The following is a 19,048-nucleotide window of genomic DNA, read 5'->3' on the forward strand; positions in this document are numbered from 1 at the left end:
TGGGTCGGTACCTGCTGCCCCCACTTGCAACCGCTAGTGCAAGAATGCCTTTGGGCTGAAGATGGCACCGGGGTCTGGCCATCAGGCCCCGTCATTTAAAAGGGATGGCGGGATCTACTCCAAGCATCTACTTTCTCTCTCTTGGTGGCTGATTTGAAGACAGGACCAAACCATGGAGCCATTTTTGGTTGCATGGAAACACTGTTTTTCTGACGTTGAGTCTCTGTATAGGTGGTTCTCTCTGTGTGGAGCTCCACATTCTTCGTCTTCTCTTTCTTCTCCCCCCTCACACTGGCTGCCTAATGTGTATCCCCCCCCCCCAATCAGATCACGGTCACTTCTGCCAAGTGTGGATTCCAAGTTGGAATTAGGCGGCCCAAGTCTATGCCTCTCAGAACACTCTACTTCCTCCACATTAGTATTCATTATGTGATGTATTTTCTCTTTCTTTGACTCTACTGTAAACTCCCTGAGGGTAGGAAACTCATATATTGTATCCCAAATCAAACTGCCTTAAATAATGGAGATTCGTATTGGCTCTTGGAGATAAACATTCTAGAGGGTAGGCCTCAACATTGCTTTAATTCAGTGGCTCAGGGATATAACCAAGAGCCCAGTTCCTTTTGCTTTCTCTTTTTGTGCCTTCGTCCTAAAATGGGCTCCTCTTTTGGTTACACAGTGTCTGTTACGAGCCCCCAGGATACCTGCTTTCTTGTCCATCCACAGAGAAAGAAAGGAAGCGCGGACTGTTTCTCCTCGAACCATCAGACAAAGTCCTGGGCTTTTGTCTGATTGGATGGTCCAAAGTCATACGCCCACTCCTGAACTGTGGCAAGAGGAAGACGATTACCAGGATTGATTTAGATCTTAGAGTTAGGTTGAGAGGAGTGGAGTTGTACAAGACTGAATGTCTGTTACCAAGTGGGGGAAGGGTCAAGTGGGTGTTGGGGAGGTCCACTATACCGCTCAGGAGAGTAAGGACTGGTGGCAGGAAGGCCCCCGGGGACAGCAAGTCCTAGATGAGTTGGGATCCTGGACAAATTATTAGAGAAGAGCCTCAGACTCACATGGACAAGAAGGGAACCATTTCCTTCTTACCGAAGTAGGGGAATTGGCAACATGGCAGGTACTACTTTTAGAATGCAGGCCCATTAGGACATAAGAGAGAATGTAGCGATCGAGAGGAAGATAGCATTGAGAGTTGGGGAGACACCAGACCATGAGGAACCTTGAAGTCCATTAAAAACAAAAAAAATTTAGGGGCGCCTGGGTGGCGCAGTCGGTTAAGTGTCCGACTTCAGCCAGGTCACGATCTCGCCGTCCGTGGGTTCGAGCCCCGCGTCGGGCTCTGGGCTGATGGCTCAGAGCCTGGAGCCTGTTTCCGATTCTGTGTCTCCCTCTCTCTCTGCCCCTCCCCCGCTCATGCTCTGTCTCTCTCTGTCCCAAAAATAAAATAATAAACATTGAAAAAAAAAATTAAAAAAAAAAATTTAAATTCAAGTTAGTTAACATATAGGGTAATAATGGTTTCAGGAGCAGAATTTAGTGATTCGTCACTCACATATAATACCCCAACAAGTGCCCTCTGTTTAGCCCATCCTTCCACCCACCTCCCCTCCAGCAACCCTCCGTTTGTTCTCCATAGTTAAGAGCTCTTATGGTTTGTCTCCCTCTCTGTTTTTATCTTATTTAAAAGTGTGAGAGATGGAGCAAGGGCAGACCATGTTTCCCCAGCTTCCCCAGGGAGGATCACAAGACACAGAGAGAGAGCCAGGCGCACCACAGTGGAGAAGCTTCCCCCTTTGCACTGAGTTAGAGGAATATTGCTCATCTACCAGAGACCTTTCTTGGTGGCAACTGAAAATAAAATAGGGCAGCTGGCCCAAATGTGTCTCCAGAACGACTGTCCGGACCTCTGCTTCTCTAACAGAAGCAATTGTTTAAGACCATGCCCCTCCAACTGGGGTACACACTCTCATTTTGGGGTGATGATCCAGAGAAATATATTAATCCAAAGAATAGACCTGGTACATCTTCATGGGATATAAATTTACTGAGTGGTAAGAAATTTGAAATGTTTTTAGAGTAAAACAAAAGACATATCATAAAATAGTAGGATACAAATCCTGCATGACTTTCTAAGTTTAACCACAGGGCTTTAGGGAAAGTTTGGGCTTGAATGTAAGTGGGAAGGAGGTTGGGGGGTAAGTGTACAAAACTTTACGCAGGGCCTTGGCGGCAAGCCTCTCAGAGTATGCTTTCATTTTCCTCTTGTATTTGAAATACTTCAGGGAGAAATGAGAGGCGGTGGCTTCAAATGGCAGGCCATTAATGCCTGTCTTCAGGGCTGGGCGCTAACACCACTGTTATGAAACCATCATACCATGGAGCCAGGTGAGGGGGCAAGGCCCCCACCTCTATTATAGCAGGAGCCTTCCAGGACTTTGGTCAGGCAATGCCCCTTGGATTTATCCAAGACAAAAGAATATGCAATAGAGTGAAATCTGTGCTTGAACTAGTCATCTTAAAGTGAGGTAGGTGCCAGAATACGTCGGATCTCATATGCGATGCCATTTGAACTACTGGCTGTGACCCAAGGAAAAAGCAGGCGCGGGGATCGGGCACGGCCACCTCATAAACATTCTGCCTGCCATTCGCCTCAGTGCAGTAAAGGTTATGTTTGTTTGAGGTCATTACCTTTGTCTTTTCTTTCTCTCTCTTTTCTTGTTCATAAATCTCAGTTCCTGGCATGGTATTTCCCCTCTCCCAGTACTCTCACTGCTCTCTGCATTTCTTCTGGACAATGGGTGCTAAACCTTTAATCTTTGCGATTTTTCTCTGAGTGCCCACTCAGGTGGGGGGAGGGGAAGTGTCTATTTGGTTACTCAATGAGTTTTTGTCCCTGAGGGCTAGAAGGAGGTGAAAGGATTTGGGAGTTTTTTTTCTTTTTTATGAAGAACTTTCTCTGTTCCTCCTTGGGTAGTTCTTGAATGATCAAGTCCTGGGGCGATTAACCTCTTGATGTCTGTGAGTGTTTGAAATTTCCTGTGTGTGCCTCGGCAACAGACTTCCCTGGAATGTGTTCTTGAAATTCTGCAGGGTGGCCTCGCTCCCACAAAGTGGGACCTGTTCTACACGGGCCCCGGAGAGGAAGGAAATGTCAGACAGGTGGAGTTATGAGAATTACATGGAGGAAACAGTCAAAATGTCACTTTATAACTAATTCAAGGGTAATAGAAATGTAATAATGTACAGTGACCCATTTTGCATTTATATACCATCTTTCATCGGACTGTGGAAAATATTAATCTCTTCAGTGCAACGGTCTGGTTTATGCGAGGAGTCCTGTCTGTGTCTTGTTTTGTTTTGTTTTGTTTTGTTTTGTTTTGTTTTTTTTCCTCCTCCCCCAGGCAAAGAAAGAGTAACTGACTTATTCAGGTTCGCACAATAGCTCCTCAGATTTGAGAGAAGTTGGTGTTGGTGTTATTTTCAGGCCCTGGGGACAGGAGAGGGGATTGGAAAACAAAGATGGCTTTTCTCTGGCCAAATGGTCACCCTGCGAAATCCCTTCCTGACGGGCGAGCTCTTTCAGGTGAGCACAACCAATGCAGTCAAAAAATATGAAAACAAAACAAAACAAGACCAGTATGGCCTATACTTTCCACAGGTTTCTGTGAAAGGTGAGGGTGTGGCATGGCCCTTTGCCTCTGGGATCTCTGACCGGTGGTTCAGGAATTTGTCTGGTTCATCTCGCGAATGCTGTTGAACACTTGGCAGGACGTATTTCAGGGGTCTAAGGCAGGTGTTTGAAAGTAATGGTGTCAGAGTTGGGGGATGACACGAAAACTTCAGCAACATCCAGGAAGACGGGGTGGGGCGTCTTTTATTTGGCGATCCAATCTGTCTTCTCCTCAGTCCCAATGAAACTGTGGCTGGAGGATAAGTTAAACGCTTCTGGAAGCTAAATTTAGATCACTTATGAATCTCACTTGATGAGATTTGTGGAGATCATTTGATTTGTCTATGTGCTTGTTTATTTTTCCATATCATCTATTTCCATGAGAGAGTTTAGGGATATTATAACAAGTCTTTGAAGATCAATAACAAAGGACAAGGGGAAGGGATATGCATCAAGTCACACACTAGCATAGTGTTTATGATGGGGGTAGTAGCTTTAACTCTGACGCAAAAGGCACAGGGAGACAGAAGGGAAACACAGCAAGTTGTGTGATGTGCTTTATCCGGTAGAAAGACATGGCAGTCGTTCAGATGAGAAGACCTCTATCTAGCACTGTATTGATTTCTGAAATAAATTTATGTCAAAAATCTGTACCCAAGGCATTTTGAAAAACATGATGACTATATTTTTAGCTGCTTTTTTGCAAGAGCTGCAGCAGTGTGTGTATGTGTGTGGGGGCAATTGTGACCTTTCCTCAGCCGCTCCCAGGAATTCCTTTCTGTGCCCTCTCTCCCTTTGAGGACAGGGGGGCTTAGGGTGACTGGATGCAGGCTAGCGTCTCCACTGCAGTTTTGGGGAGCATGCAATAAAAGCTGGCTTCTGGCCAACTCAACAGAAGAGCCAGCCTTTCGGAGGACAGAATAATAGAGCCCCTCTGCATTACTTCCTGGCGTCCAGGCACAGGTCCTGGTGGACAGTCCCTTTGGGGCTCAGCAGTGGATGAACGACGCCACTCTTCCTTCCAGCATCGCCATGCTTGGGACAAAACTCCTAGAAGACAGTCCGGGTGGCACCGCGTGGGTCACGTGGCACCTCCTTAGTAGACCGCTTCAAGGATTCCGTCAGCCTCGGCAGAACTGTATGCAAGGTGGGAAGAGGACAGACCCCTCTGGGAAACTGGACGCCTGCCAGGGGAAGGGCTTCCTTCCCGCAGGGCACTGTCACTGCACCCCTCATGGGCTCTGCCGAGGGAAATCTGATTCAAAAATAAAGCTGTTTGTTACTGTTTTCCATGATCTGAGCTCATCCCCCCAGGGTTCTCACGCTGAACGGATCAATCTGAAGGCTAGGGAGAGTATGAATTTTCTATCACCAAGAAAGGGGCCTGCTGAGCAATTTCCTAGGGCTGCCACACCACATGGCCACAATCTGGGTGGCTTCAAACAACAGGGATCTATTCTTTCCCAGTTCTGGAGGCCAGAAAGAAGTCTGAGCGCAAGGTGTTGGCAGGGCCCGCTCCCTCTGAAGGCTCTGGAGGAGAATCCTTCCCTGCCTTTTGCAGCTCCTGGGGGTGGCCACCGGCCTCCTCCATTCTCTGCCTCTGTGTCATTCCTTGTCTTCTTTCCTATGTGTCTCTCCTCACATGGTGTTTTCCTCTCTGGGTCTCCTCTTCTTCAAAGACATCAGTAGTTGGATTGAGGGCCCGCTCTAATCCAGTGTGACTTCATGGTCTGAAGGTTTGTGTCCCCCCAGACGCATAGGTTGAAATCGTCACCCAAATGCGATGGTGTCGGGAGGTGGGGCCTTTGGGAGGTGATTCGGTCAGGACGATGGAGCCCCAGGTAGGGGATTAGTGCCCTTGGTAAACAGAGACCCCAGAGAGCTCCTTTGCCCCCTCCTTCGCCCCCTCCTTCACCCCTCCTACCAGCCTAGGAGGGGCCCCAGCCCCAGCCTAACGGGCACTGGCTACGAAGCGGGAAAGGGCTCTTAACCTGGCCATGCTGGCACCCTCACTTCCAACCTCCAGGGTCGAGACAGAAACTTCCATGGTTTAGAAGCCGCCCAGTCTGTGGAATTTTTGTTATAGCAGCCCCAACAGACTGAGACAGAAAACCAGTATGACCTCCTCTTCCCTTACATTTTAATTACATCTTCACGGCTCCTATTTCTAACTAAGGTCATATTCACAGATTTCAGATGGACGTGCATTTTGGGGAAGGGATATACGATTCAACCCAGGACAGGCAGAGGGTGAAGTAGACTCCCCCTGTTGGTTGATGAAGTCAAGTTTATTTATTTCTTTATGTATTTAATTGTTTTCAATGTTTATTTTTGAAAGAGACAGAGACAGAGCATGAGCGGGGGGAGGGGCAGACAGCAAGGGAGACACAGAATCCGAAGCAGGCTCCAGGCTCCGAGCTGTCAGCACAGAGCCCGAGGCGGGGCTTGAACTCGCGAACCGTGAGATCATGACCTGAGCCGAAGGCAAGAGCTGGACATTTAACCGACTGACCCACCGAGGTGCCCCTGATGAAGTCAACGTTAGATACAAAAACAAATGGGTTTAACCTGGAATTCATTGAGAGGGAAGCTTCCCATAGTGGAATTTAATGGACACTTTTGTTTTCTGACTAAACCCCTTTTAAAAGTGCTTGGACTCTGTAACTAGGAAAAAGAGGTATTATACATTTCTGGGACTGGTTTGTGAAAACTTAGTTTTTAGGGAGTCTCACATTAAGTAGGCTTAAGTTGCTTTGCCGTGAGAGAAAATAATTTTCTTTTTCTTCTGTGGATGAGTTCGTGGTTTGGAACAGGGGCATTCCTAGACCTTAATGTTTCCGTTTATCTCAGCGTGTTGTCCCCTTGGCTTTAGGCCTACTTACGTCTCTGTTCTACCCCTCTCACCTTTCTCTCCCCAAATTTAGAACTGACAATCCCTTGAGTTACGTGGAGGGAAGAAAACAACGGTTCAGGTCTCTCAGGGAGATTCAGAAAGAGAACAGAAACTCAGAGACATGAAGCATTCTGTCCCTCTTGGCTTGTATGCACACTCAGAACTAAGTCACAGAGATGTCGTTCCCATGGTGACCCAACGGCACGGCCACAGAGAGTTTGCTGGGTGTCAACTCAGCTGTTTTTTCCTAATCTCCTATAACACAGCAGTCATATAGAGAAATGCAATTGGGCTTGACTTTAACATGGCTTTTTATTTTTCCTGACGCAGGTCTGGCTGGCAGGATCGGGGGTGGAGTTTTGAGCGGCGAGGCTGGAATGGTGGACAAGGGCCAGTTGACCAGGGTCACTGAAAGCCTTGCTAAAAGTAGACTTCATCCGGGAAGCCTCCCTTTCTCAAATTCTGCTGTCAGACCACCTACATGAGAATCCCTTGTGGGTACTCGTTAAAAATGTAAATTCCTGGGCTCCACCCAGACCTTTTAAACCAGAGTCCAGGGAGTGGCTCAGAAGTTTGCATTTTTTGCAAGCACCCCAGGGGATTCTTGTGCAAACTGAAGTTTGAGAGCTATTGCTGTAGGTCATTTGGAGCCTGGCAGGCAGGAAGCAGACGTGGGGTTCAGCAAGAGTACTTTGATACCATAGGAAGTGACTGCAGCTAGGTGGCTGGTTCATAATCCGGGCTTTTATGAAACACCTGCATTCTATGCTTCCTTGTGCCGTGCACTGTTTGAGATGATTTAGAAACAGCAACTCATTTAATTCTCCTAACAACCCCAGGATCGAGTTCTGTTATTATCTCCACGTTCTGGAGGAGGAAACTGAGGCACAGACACTGGCCCGAGATCAGACAGTGGTGTGAACACCCGTCCTCAACTACTAAGCTCTGCTGAGATGGAAGGGCGTGGCCACCTATTGGACAAGCGCCTCGAGGAAGGAGAAATCAAGGACAACCAAGAGGATGATGGGAACGTTACCCTGAACCTGAATGTGCAGATGTGCTGGTTTCTATGTTCTTCTGCTGCTAACTCCCCCCTTATTAGTTGTGAGGTCTTTAAAGGCGGGTATCCTGAAATCACCCACGGCTTCCAAAAGGTAAGTAGCCCATGTCAGCTTGCACAGGCACCAGACTCAAGACGAGGAAGTCAAGATCTTAGAATCATCTCTGTCAATAACTTGCTGTGTGGTAGAGTTAGTAAACATCAGTTTCTTGATCAGAGAAGTGAAAGCATACATACATGTTGCTTCCTCCTGTGAAATGAGCAAGGCTTCAGGGTTGCACAGCTCTAGAGGGTGCCATTCAGTACCCTCTGGGGTATCATTCTGGGGATACCCAAGTAGGAGCTGCAATTATTATTATTATTATTAATTATTATTATTGTTATCATCTATAAATTTCTTCCAGCTTGAACATTGGGTGTCTGAAAACACTTGAATGATTCCTGCCCCCATGCCCTGCCTGATAAAGAAAGTGGGTTTGAACTTGAAGACCAAAAATAGTCTATAGGCAATTTTCTCTCTGTAACTGGTTTGTTCCTCCCACCTAGTTACCTCTGTCGAATTCATTTGAATCCCTTGGTGGCAACTTCTTTCCTGGCAATGTCCACCTCCAGGTAAGTGAGGAAAGCACAGACCTGGACAGAGGCTGACTAGACTAGCACCTTCGCCAGCTGGCTGCCTTTGTCTCTATAGCTGAACAAAGTCATCTGTGGACAAGACATTTTTCCAGTGAAGGCTGCTTTGCCTGATGGTATGCACTAGCTGCTGAGATGTCTGTACATTGTTGCAAGAAGCCTGGAGAAACAGAGATGGCTGTTCTCAAACGACTTCTATGGCTAATTTTAGAAAGAAATCTAGACTAAAGGAAATGCTGTCTGCTGTTCCTATGCAATATTCATCAGGTGAAGACCCTTTCCTCAGGACATTTCCTGAGGAAGTGTGATCTCACACTTGAATTTAGAAATGGTGTCTTCTGAGGAATTTCGAGAAATTCGGTATCTTTTCATTCATTGGTTCATTCATTCAACCAACTTTTATTTGGTGTTTATCGACCCCACATTCCAGGCATAGATTACATATCAATGACCTTGTGTACTATTTATGTACATTTGAGGTCAGAAGACCCGTTTTTAAATCCTCCCACTAACTTTGCCAACTCTGTGAGCCTCAGTTTTCTATTCTCACAGGGACCTTGTTGGAGTCGAATGATTTCATATGCATTATGGATGTCATATGTCAATGGGAGGTGCCAACGTTAGGGATATGAGGAGTGTGTTGCTAGGGCAAGCCTTAACTGTGTAGGTAACAATGGAATTCTGATTAAGAATGCACTTAGGTGGGGGCGCCTGAGTGGCTCAGTTGGGTAAGCATCTGACTCCTGATTTTGGCTCAAGGCATGATCCCAGGGTCGTGGGATCGAGCCCTGTGCCGGGCTCAGCGCTGAGCATGGAGCTTGCCTAAGATTCTGTCTCTCTCCCTCTGCCCCTCCCCTCCTCCCCCCTCCCCTCCCATCCTACCTCGCCCTGCCCCACTAGTGCATAAGGTCTCTCTCTAAAATAAAAATATAGAAGAACACTCTTAGGTGACTTCTCTCAGGGGAACTAACAGGAGAGAAACAAGCTCTAGGCTACTTGCTTTATCTCTGGGCATGAATTAAGCCTTTAAAACCCTTTAGGGAGTAGGGGATGCCCCGCTTTCCAAAGTCAGTAATCCTCCAAGGCTTCCAGAGTTTTTCACCAACCATTCACTGATCCCTGTTTTCCTGTTCAATGCGTCTTCATAATACACCTGCTAGTGTGCAGGAAATATCCTCCTTCCCACCTCCATGGCGATGGACTCCTGGAAAAGGCAGCCTGCATGGAAAGAGAGGCAAGGGCAGGTAACAAAATGGTTCTTATTGGGTCTATTTGATTCCTACTAGGCAGGGGCTTGGATGATTTGACCAAAATTCTAGCCAGGTGGAGAAGAGAAGGCTGAGTTGAGCGCCCTGTCTTGGTTCTATTTACCAAGTCAGAGCCAACTGATGAGAGGAGGGTGTGTGTTCCTTTCTGGCTGCTCTGCTCCTGAGTCATGTCCTTGGTAAGCCCACAGCCTTTGAATCTGGAAAGGTACCATGTGATGGGGCTGCATTCACAAGTCTGTAGGCGTCTCTAGGAGTTCCAGAAAGCACTGACCGCTCTCGAGAACCTTAAGAAAATGTCTTTAATTTCAAACCCCTCCTCTTCATTCATTAAATCCTCAGACTTCCTTTTGGAGCGTAAGACAGGGCAGTGGGCTTGACCACTCTTCAGATCTGCGTTGTCTAGTATGACAGCCACATGTGGGTAATGAGCACTAGAAATGTGCTAGGCACCATGGACATTTGCTGTAAGTGTAAGGTAGTCACCAGAGCCCGAAGACCGAAGACCCAAGGAGGAATGCCAGTGATAACATGAGCGAGTTTTCAATATCGATTACATAGTGAAATGATAATAGTTTCAATTTATTTATTCAATTTATTCAATTATTCAATTATTCAATTTATTTATTTATTTTATTTAATTTATTTATTTATTTATTCATTTATTCATTTATTAAAACCCCAAACATTTATCTTGTGAACAGTCGTTGAACTCCTGCAGATGAACTGGATGCAGCAACAGCCGCCCTCTTGGGTTTAGGTATCGTTCCTTCGCAGAATCCGTGCCTGAATCTACGGTACACAATTTTTAGGCGTCTCATTTGACTGGTCCCCGTGGTATTTCATCTTTTAGCCTTGGCGTTCCAGTTATACTTTCAATCACACTTCTTATTTCGCTTATTTTAAAAACACTGACATTTACTAATTATTTGGATTTTAGCATCCTGACTTGAAAAGTACTCTCTCTGTTATGGGCTGAATTATGTCCCTTCAACGTGGCCTCAGAATGTGACTGACTGTATACGAAGACCAGGCCTTTGAAGAGATGGTTAAGTTAAAATGAGGCTTTTAAGCTGGGTCTTAATCCGATCTGGCTGGTGTCCTTAGCAGATGAGGAAAGCTGGACATAGAAAGAGGCATGAGGGATACCCAGGCACAAAGGAAAAACTATGTGAGGACACAGCAAGGAGGCAGATGTCTGCAAGCCAAGAAGAAAGCCTCAGGAGAAACCATCCCTATGAACGCCTTGATCTTGGGCTTCTAGCCCCCCAAAGTGTGAGAAAATTAATTTCTGTTGTTTAAGCCGCCTGGTCTGTGGTATGTTTTCGTGGCGGCCCTTGGAAATGTATACACTAACCTTTTTCTTGGTAGAGCTGGAGAAAGCCTAGTGACAAGAGAAAACAATTTCTCCAAGCAGAAATCTGCTTCCTGCAACAATCTGTCGGGGCCTCAAAGAGAGCTGGGAACACTTCTCTCTCTTATTGCTTCTGTCTGAGATCAGCGTCTGCTCTCCAGTCCCCATGCCCATATTGTGTGCTTCTCTGTCTCCTCTTCTACTAACAGTCCTCTTTGTTCCTTGACAGATGATGAAGATTTAAGGAGCACTAGCGTCAGAAAACTGGCGTTTTGAAGAGAACTGGCTGACCTCAAGGTTTTATATCTAGGTCTATGGAAACACACAAACCCTTTTTCTTCTAAAGTTCTTTCAAGACATTAATCTGAAGGAAAGATAAAGCCAGATGTATTAAAATAGTCACAGGATTCTGAACACGTTTATTGGTAGAAAGAATTTAGTGTTCTAGAAAATTTTATATCTATTGGACAATAGGGGTAACCAAAAGATTCGAAGGGAGGATGCCAGGCCATATGACTTCTAGAGTTTTCTGCTAACTCTAAGATCAACAGGTCTGTAACTTTCTGTCCTAGGGTTTCATCTACTCTGGATGGGAGCAGTCTTAGGGATGGAGAGAGGACCGTTCAGACCAGGTGCATCTTGGAGCTGGTGAACGTCAGTGGAAAACAGAGTTGTGGTCAATCGCTTTGCCAATGAGTCAAGAAACTATTTTCTTAACCAGGTCAGTAGAATAGCATAAAAGGCCTTAAGTCACATGAAGTCTCCTTAGAGATGATTTTTGAACTTGCAGAACATGCGTCTATAAATTGGCTTGGACACAGATTTCACTGAAGGGAGAAAAAGTACAAAAGACTATGATAGACCCAAGGATTATTGTCTTGGCTTCTCTAGAACAGCTGTCTGGCAAATGTTACACCACGTCTGAGATTATTTTAGAAACTTTGTCTTGGAGAAGAACACGTAGGGAGAATACCAGACGGATTTGCTCCTTTTTTTCCCCCTCCCCATCACAGAATAAGAATTTCAAGGACATTTGTACTTTCAATGAGATCATCCTGGTGATGGTCTTATTTTTTGAAACTTAAATTATGTCACATCTAGTAAATTTATAGCCAAGTGTGGTTACAGCAGTGAGTTGATCCCAATATAGCTATTTAGGTCTCCCTCCTCCTTTTCCTTTTCTTTATTATCATGATAAATAGAATATTCTAACGATATTTTGTTTCACCAAGTATCAGGTGAAGCATTCTAAATGAAAAATGTATTTAGTGGTGAGATGATCAATGATACCTACTTTCTTCAGGGCCACCTGACAGGCTCTGTCGGTAGAGCATGGAACTCTTGACCTTGGGATTGTAAGTTCCAGCCCCATGTTGGGTGTAGAGATGACTTAAAAATAAAATCTTAAAAAAAAGCGATATCTACTTTCTTCAGTTTCCTTTGAGTCCTTATTTTCTGCCCAAATGTCGGATTTTCTGGGCTCAGTGAAACGGGTTATGCTGGGGTGGGGGGAGGGGGGGAGAGAGAGAGAGAGAGAGAGAACAAACAAGAGGTGTGTGCAGTGGAATAAAAAGACAATGATGAGAGCATAATAAAACTCAGTGTAGGCTTTGGGAGGGGGATCTATGCCTGTGGGGGAGAGTGAGAGAATGGCCTACTGTGAGCCCTCACCACATTCTTGTTCACATCAGAATTCCAAGTGAAGGAGCCATCTGTCAACATGTATCATTTTCATCAAGGTAGTGTCAGAACTATGAACACTAGACTCGGACCGTTACCGAAAATGCCACCTTAGAGGTTCTAACGATGACGTTGGAGTGCGTGTATGTATGCGTATTGGTTACTTTATACACTAATTATGGGGGGCTTTTGCAGCTAAACTGGAAACCCAACCATAATTCATAATATTTCCATGCTCTAAATAATAATTTAAAAAAGAACTTTTGGATCACAGCAGGGTTGTGAGTCAGGGACAGCCTATTCCACTTGGAGAGAAAGGAGGGTCTGCGTGGCTTCCTAGGGGACTCCCTGGCAATATTCCGAACAGTCCCCAGGAGCATCATTTCTTCAAAAAAAGAAAAGCTGAAACAGCTAGAGATCTGAGTTAGACCCAGCACACAGAGGGCACTCTAGATGTTTGCAGGCTTTCGTCACCTTTCCGCAAAGGAAATGGGTATGTGCTAACTACACGCTGCCACTTATTCACAGCCTTCATTTTCTTCCTCTTCTGCCTTCTCCAGGTTATATTAAGCTTAATTATAGGTTCACTAGGTGTTGTAGATTTCCTAAAGTCTGCAAGAAAAATAGACTTTCCGACTGACCCAGACAATGCTGAGTGCATTAAGGAATGCACTGAGGAAGGAAGGAAGGAAGGAAGGGAAGGAGGGAGGGCGGGCAAGCCAATCGTCGGCAGACAAGACGACATACACACTGTAAAATGTTTCTTTGGAAATTCGTCACTCAGGAGTAATGGCAGTAGAACGCACAGGAGAATCCAGCACAGGAAGGTGCATTGTTCTGTGCGGTGGTAAGTCGGTGTTGCCTCTGTTCCTCTTACACTGTGATGATAGCACATTCATTTCTGGCGCCCCCGCCCACCCCCTTGAAGAAAATCAGCATTCGTGTTACAAAATTAGATTCTGGTTTCTTAAAAAACATTTATTGACGTGTTCATTTTACATGGGAACCATGTCAATACCCTTTAGTGTTTTGTTTTTCAGAACTTTTTTTCATTGAATGGGTCAGATTTAAAGGTCAAATGGAAGAGCCACTGCTAACTAAAGGTTGATGGCGAATGACATTCAGGCATCATCAGTTTAAACCAGCGAAGATACAGGAGTCGTTTTCAGACATTCATTGAGCGCATGTCTTTTTAGCGCTGCACCGGTCTGCCTCAGCTGACAGGTTACTGCCCTGTCCTTGAGGGAGGCAGCCTATTTCTTGGAAACAGTGACAAAAATATGCTTAACATTCACTACTTTGACTTGTTTGTGTCTACATTTCTTCCTTAAAGTTTTTTATTTTTATTTTTTTATTTTTACTTTTCTTAAAGTTTTTTATTTTGAAATAATTTCATACTTACACAAAGATGGCAAAAATGAAACAAAGAACTTCTTTCCTGAGCCTGAATACTGTAATGTACAATTCCTACAAACAAGGAAATTCTCCTACATAACTGGAATGCAATCACCAAAATAAGGAAATTAACACTGATGCCTTCCTACCATCCAGCTTCAGGTGCTGTTCAGGTTTTGACAGATCATGGTCCCTACAACAGAAACCCAGTTCAGGATCACCTGTTGCATTTCGTTGTCCTGTCTCCCGCTTCTTTCACTCAGAGTGCCTCCTCAGTCTTTCCTTGACTTTTACAACTTTGATACTTCTGAATGTCACATTCTGATTATTTTGTAGAGTGTCCCTCCATTTGCATTTGTCTGATATTTCCCCGATTTTTCATTATAAAATTAGTCTCTCTTGGGGTGCGTGGGTGGCTCAGTTGGTTGAGCGTCTGACTTGTGATTTCTGCGTAGATCATGATCCCAGGGTCATGGGATCCAGCCCCACGTTGGGCTCTGCACTGGGTGTGGAACCCGCTTAAGATTCTCTCTCTTTCCCTCAGCCTCTGCCCCTCCCCTGTGTTCTCTCTCTCTCTAAGATACAAAAAAAAAAATTACTCTCTCTTTGTCACGAATGACAATTTTGTGTAGTGGTACTCTGAAACTATGCAAATTTCCCATTTCTTATTCAACTCCTCCCCCACCGCCCAGGTTTCAACATCCACTGGTATCTCTTGGATGAATTAATTATTGCTAAGATGGTTGCTAAATAGTGATTTTTAAAATTCCATCATTTCTTCATCTATTAGTTGGTATTTTACTGTCAGGAAAAACTTTCTTTCCTCTCTATTTTTTTGTGTTCGCATGGACTTAGGGATTCCTATTTTCCTCAATAATTACAATGTATTACTACCATTATTTATTTTGAGAAATAAACTGCCCCAGATTTGACCAGTGGGAGTGCTTTCAAGCTGACTTCTGTGCCTTGTTGACATATTAGTCATTCTTTGAGAGGCTGTGAATCTTTTGAACAGAAACTCTGCTGTGCTCAACAGAAAGGGGGGCTCTTCTTGGAGTCTGGGTGCCTGGGCTGCAGTCCTCTTGGCTTCTTTCGTTCATAGTTGGGTATCCTCGGGAGATAACCAATATCTTGAAAGCATAAAATAGGGATAACCAATATCTGCATTATCTGTGATATTGGCATTGATTGAATTAAATCTGTACAAAAGGAAGCATGATTTCAATCTGATTAATCATGAAATTCAGCATCCATCAACATTTCGTTGCATTTGAAAACAATCTATGGTTAGATTTTCCTGAGTCTGAATGAGGGTTGCTGAGACCATTGTAGAACATCTAAAATCAAACAAGTTAGGGATGTCTGGGTGGCTCTGTCGGTTAAGCGTCCAACTTCAGCTCAGGTCATGATCTCATGGCTTGTGAGTTCAGGTCCCACAGTGGGCTCTGTGATGACAGCTCAGAACCTGGAACCTACTTCAGATTCTCTCTCTCTCTCTGCCCCTCCCCTGCAACCTCTCTCTCTAAAATAAATTAACATTAAAAAAAATTTTTTTAAGAAAATAAAACCAAACAAGTTAGTTATAAGCAATTACTTTCAAAAGCAAAAATTCTAAAAGAGTTATGGGAATGTTTCAAGATAAAAACAGTGCTCAGTGTGGGATGAACATGCATTTTAAGATGTTTAAATGATATGGAGTGAAGCCCCAGACTAGGCGAGGTGAAACCTTATGAGAGACCTACGCCCTCCAGACCAGTTAGGTGGTAAGAGCCCTGTTCCTGGTGGGAAGCACTGAGGCCGACAGCCAGACTTTTGTGGAGAAGGAAACACCTTTCTGTGCTGAATGGTGAAGCAGGCATCAGCCCCTAATTCATTCGTGACCCTGGGCAGGCTGCACCCCTCCCCGGGCCTCAGTGTCGCCAACAAAGCCAAAAAATAAACAAGGGTGCAAAAGTCCTTTAAACTCTCTAAAGTACCGCTAAAACTTCTATCTGAAGATGTCGGATGTGATCTCTCTCCACCCTTGAGACTCTAAAATTCTCTGCCCCGTCCCCTGAGCTTTGATTCCAGGGGCTGTTTATTCTGAGCATCAGTTTGTGCACAGCCCATAATCAAGGATTCAACCTCTCTCACTGCGGGTGTCCCCTCTGGAGAGGAAGTGAACCAGTCGGGTTTTGTGAGCTGGCATTCTCCCCTTCAAACGTAATCAACGCCCTGCCCTAGGGACTGGATAGAGAGAAAGAGAAGCTTTCTTCCTAATCCATTAGTATACTGGTTTGTAGTTCTTGCCGTTGCGAATTACATTAGAGGGAGGGACTCAGGAAGAAAAGATATTTTGCCAAGGTGGGGCATTCGTTTTCTACGGTGGCTGTAACAAATGACTACAAACGGGGTGGCTTGAAACAACAGAAATTTATCTTCTTACAATTATGGAGGCCACGATTCTGGAGTCATGATGATGTCAGCAGGGTCTCAGCCTCCCTTCCAAGAGCTCTAGGGGAGGACCCTCCCTTGCTTCTTTCAGCTTCTGGTAACTCCCGGCATTCTTTGGTTTATGGCTGCATCATTCAATTTCTGCCTCTGGCTTCTCATCTTGATGAGGGCGCTTGTCATTGGTTGTAGAGCGCATGCGGGCAAAGCAGGGTGACATTATCTAAAGATCCTTATTTAACTGCATCTGCAAAGACCCTTTTTCCAAATCAGGTCACATTCATAGGTTTGGGGCGTTAGGATATAGACATATCTTTTGGGAGGCTACCATTCAACCCACTATAGGTGCCTTTTTTCTCGCACTTCCTGCGGTTTCTGACAGGCTCACAGCAGGTCCGCTCCGGGTCACCTTCACTCGGGGACCAGGCTGATGGGGTGGTGGATTTGGAATAGGGCCAGTCTTGTGGCAGAGGGAGAAGAGCGTGTGGGACACCTCAAGGTGGCTCTTGAATCTTCTGCCTGGAAATGATGGCTGTCACTTCTGCTCATTTCACCAGCCAGGGCAAGCCCTGTGACCAAGGGTGATGTCAGTGAGGAGGAGAAATATCATCTTACCCCAGGGAGGGGCAGGGACTATTTCTGAACCACAGTAAGGCAGGCCATAGGTGCTGTAGGAGGAGCCCCTCTGTCTGTTTAGAAGCTGCAGAACTTCCCACCCAGGGAAGATCGCCGCTCATCCAGGCTTCCTCCAGATCCTTAGCACCCCTTCTGCAAGCCCTGTGCTGTCTGCATGTTCTGACCACACCCTCCACTTCATCCTGCGCTCGTCCCCCAGCCCTCGTCGTTCCTCATTTCCAAGAAAGAAACAAAACAAAACATGTTGACTTAAGAGTTTTATGCTTTTGCCTGCGAGACTGCTGTCGGAGCTTTGCTTCCTAAACAGACCCCACGCCGAGCGTTTAAAGCACGGCTATTTTCACAGCAGCCACCAGAAGAGAACTTCGCTCCTTCCTCTGTTTGCAGAGGCTCTGAGAAATGGTCAAGGACTTGGCCCCGAAGCCACAGATGGACTTAGCAGTGGATCCCAAGAGCCTTCAACAGCTGAGGCAGAAGAGGCCTGAGGGAGGGGGAGTGTAGCTGGTAGGAATCTCGTGTTCCATAATCGGGCTGCCAGGGCTCTGCAAGGCCCCAAAATTGTAAGTCAAAGCGCGTGAGAGTAGGTGTCCATCGTGTGTATATTTTCTGCCGGGAGCCACAGCTTACATCCCATTCTCAAAGAATATGCAGACCCAGAAAGAGGAAGAGCCACAGAACCTAATCTAATTCCTTCATTATATGGCTGATATGGAAATTGAGGTTTGGCTCCTTGGACCAAATGGACTGACTCTATTTAATATATGACTGATAACTTCATCAAGAGCTTTTCCCCTAAACCTTGGTTTTGTTTCTGTGAGTTCATTTCTCTAATGTTACAACATATTCTGAAAGAAAGGAAGACTCTTTGGAAAGTTACAGTGACTTTTAAAGCCACAAGGGGATCATTTGGGACATTCCTACCTCGGCGGTTATTACCCCGCAGCGCTACCTCTAGCCTTCTCTTTGGTCTCCACGGGGACCCGTTACGTCTCTAACAAGCAAGTATGAAGACTTATAGTGCTGGCTTACCAGAAGGGTTTGCTTCGGGAATTTCACAAGACAGGACTGCTGCTGTCTTGCACGGAAATTTACATCCCATGAAGCAGAAGAGAGAATGACGATGGCACATGATGGTAATAGGATTGCATCAATATTACATGGCTACTAGGCGGAGAACCCATAGGTTTTAATAGCACAGCTCTATTTATCCTCCTCTGTTTTCAGGACACTGGTTGGGGGTGAATGGTATTTCCTTTTTACAGATACAGAAACAGGATCAATAATTTATTAAATATGAATTATTTAATATTTCCTAACAGGGTCTGTGGATGGGGCTTCCGGGGTCTGTGGACCCCTGACATGAGCTGCAAAGACAAGTATGTATTTGTATGTGCATTTGGGGGAAGGAGAGAGGAGCACATGATTTTCATCAAATTCTACCAAGTTCTGTGGTTGTGAAAGGTTCAGAGCCGCTTTTATTGGATACTAATTGGCAGAATAGCCCAATCTTGACATGGAACCCGATCTTTTTGATTTCCCTCCCTTTTGGCCTTGGTTGCTGACCTCCACAACAGCAGACAAAATCGAAAGCAAGAACAGTTGTGGAAGAGTCACGTTAGATAAGTTTCCCTAACTCATCTCTGTCCTGGAAAGTTTAAAATCTTTCTTCTACTTGTGATAGTCCTGACTACGGTAGAGTCCCAGTAGGTTAGAGTGGAAAGAAACCCTAAAACACGTCAGGATTCACAGATGGAAAAACTGAGGCCTAAAACATTGATCACATTCACATAACAAATCAGGGTTCGAGTTCCTGTGCATTCCTTTTTGAGAAATCAGCTCCAATCTCAGTAGGGAGGCTCTTGCCAAAATTTCTTAACAAATGACAATTCAGTGTGACTCATTTTTTTTTTTTTGACATCATGCAAATGAGGGAAACAAGACTGAGTGGCTTTCTGTCCAGAGATCAGGATATGGAGTCTGTCTGGGGCCACACGTTCCCTTGGGACATGTCGTAGTGTCAGAA

The 19,048-nt window shown here is 45.2% G+C and overlaps 1 long non-coding RNA gene across 1 annotated transcript; it reads left to right on the forward strand.

Annotated features, from left to right (window-relative positions):
- Positions 1-7,675: 7,675 nt before the first annotated feature.
- Positions 7,676-12,302, forward strand: LOC122491599. The gene is made up of 2 exons (XR_006299387.1): positions 7,676-7,726; positions 11,457-12,302. It is a non-coding gene; the product is annotated as an uncharacterized LOC122491599 (long non-coding RNA).
- The last annotated feature ends 6,746 nt before the right edge of the window (positions 12,303-19,048 follow it).

This window comes from Prionailurus bengalensis, chromosome C2 (assembly GCF_016509475.1).
Source record: "Prionailurus bengalensis isolate Pbe53 chromosome C2, Fcat_Pben_1.1_paternal_pri, whole genome shotgun sequence".
In the NCBI taxonomy this organism is placed as follows: Eukaryota; Metazoa; Chordata; class Mammalia; order Carnivora; family Felidae; genus Prionailurus; species Prionailurus bengalensis.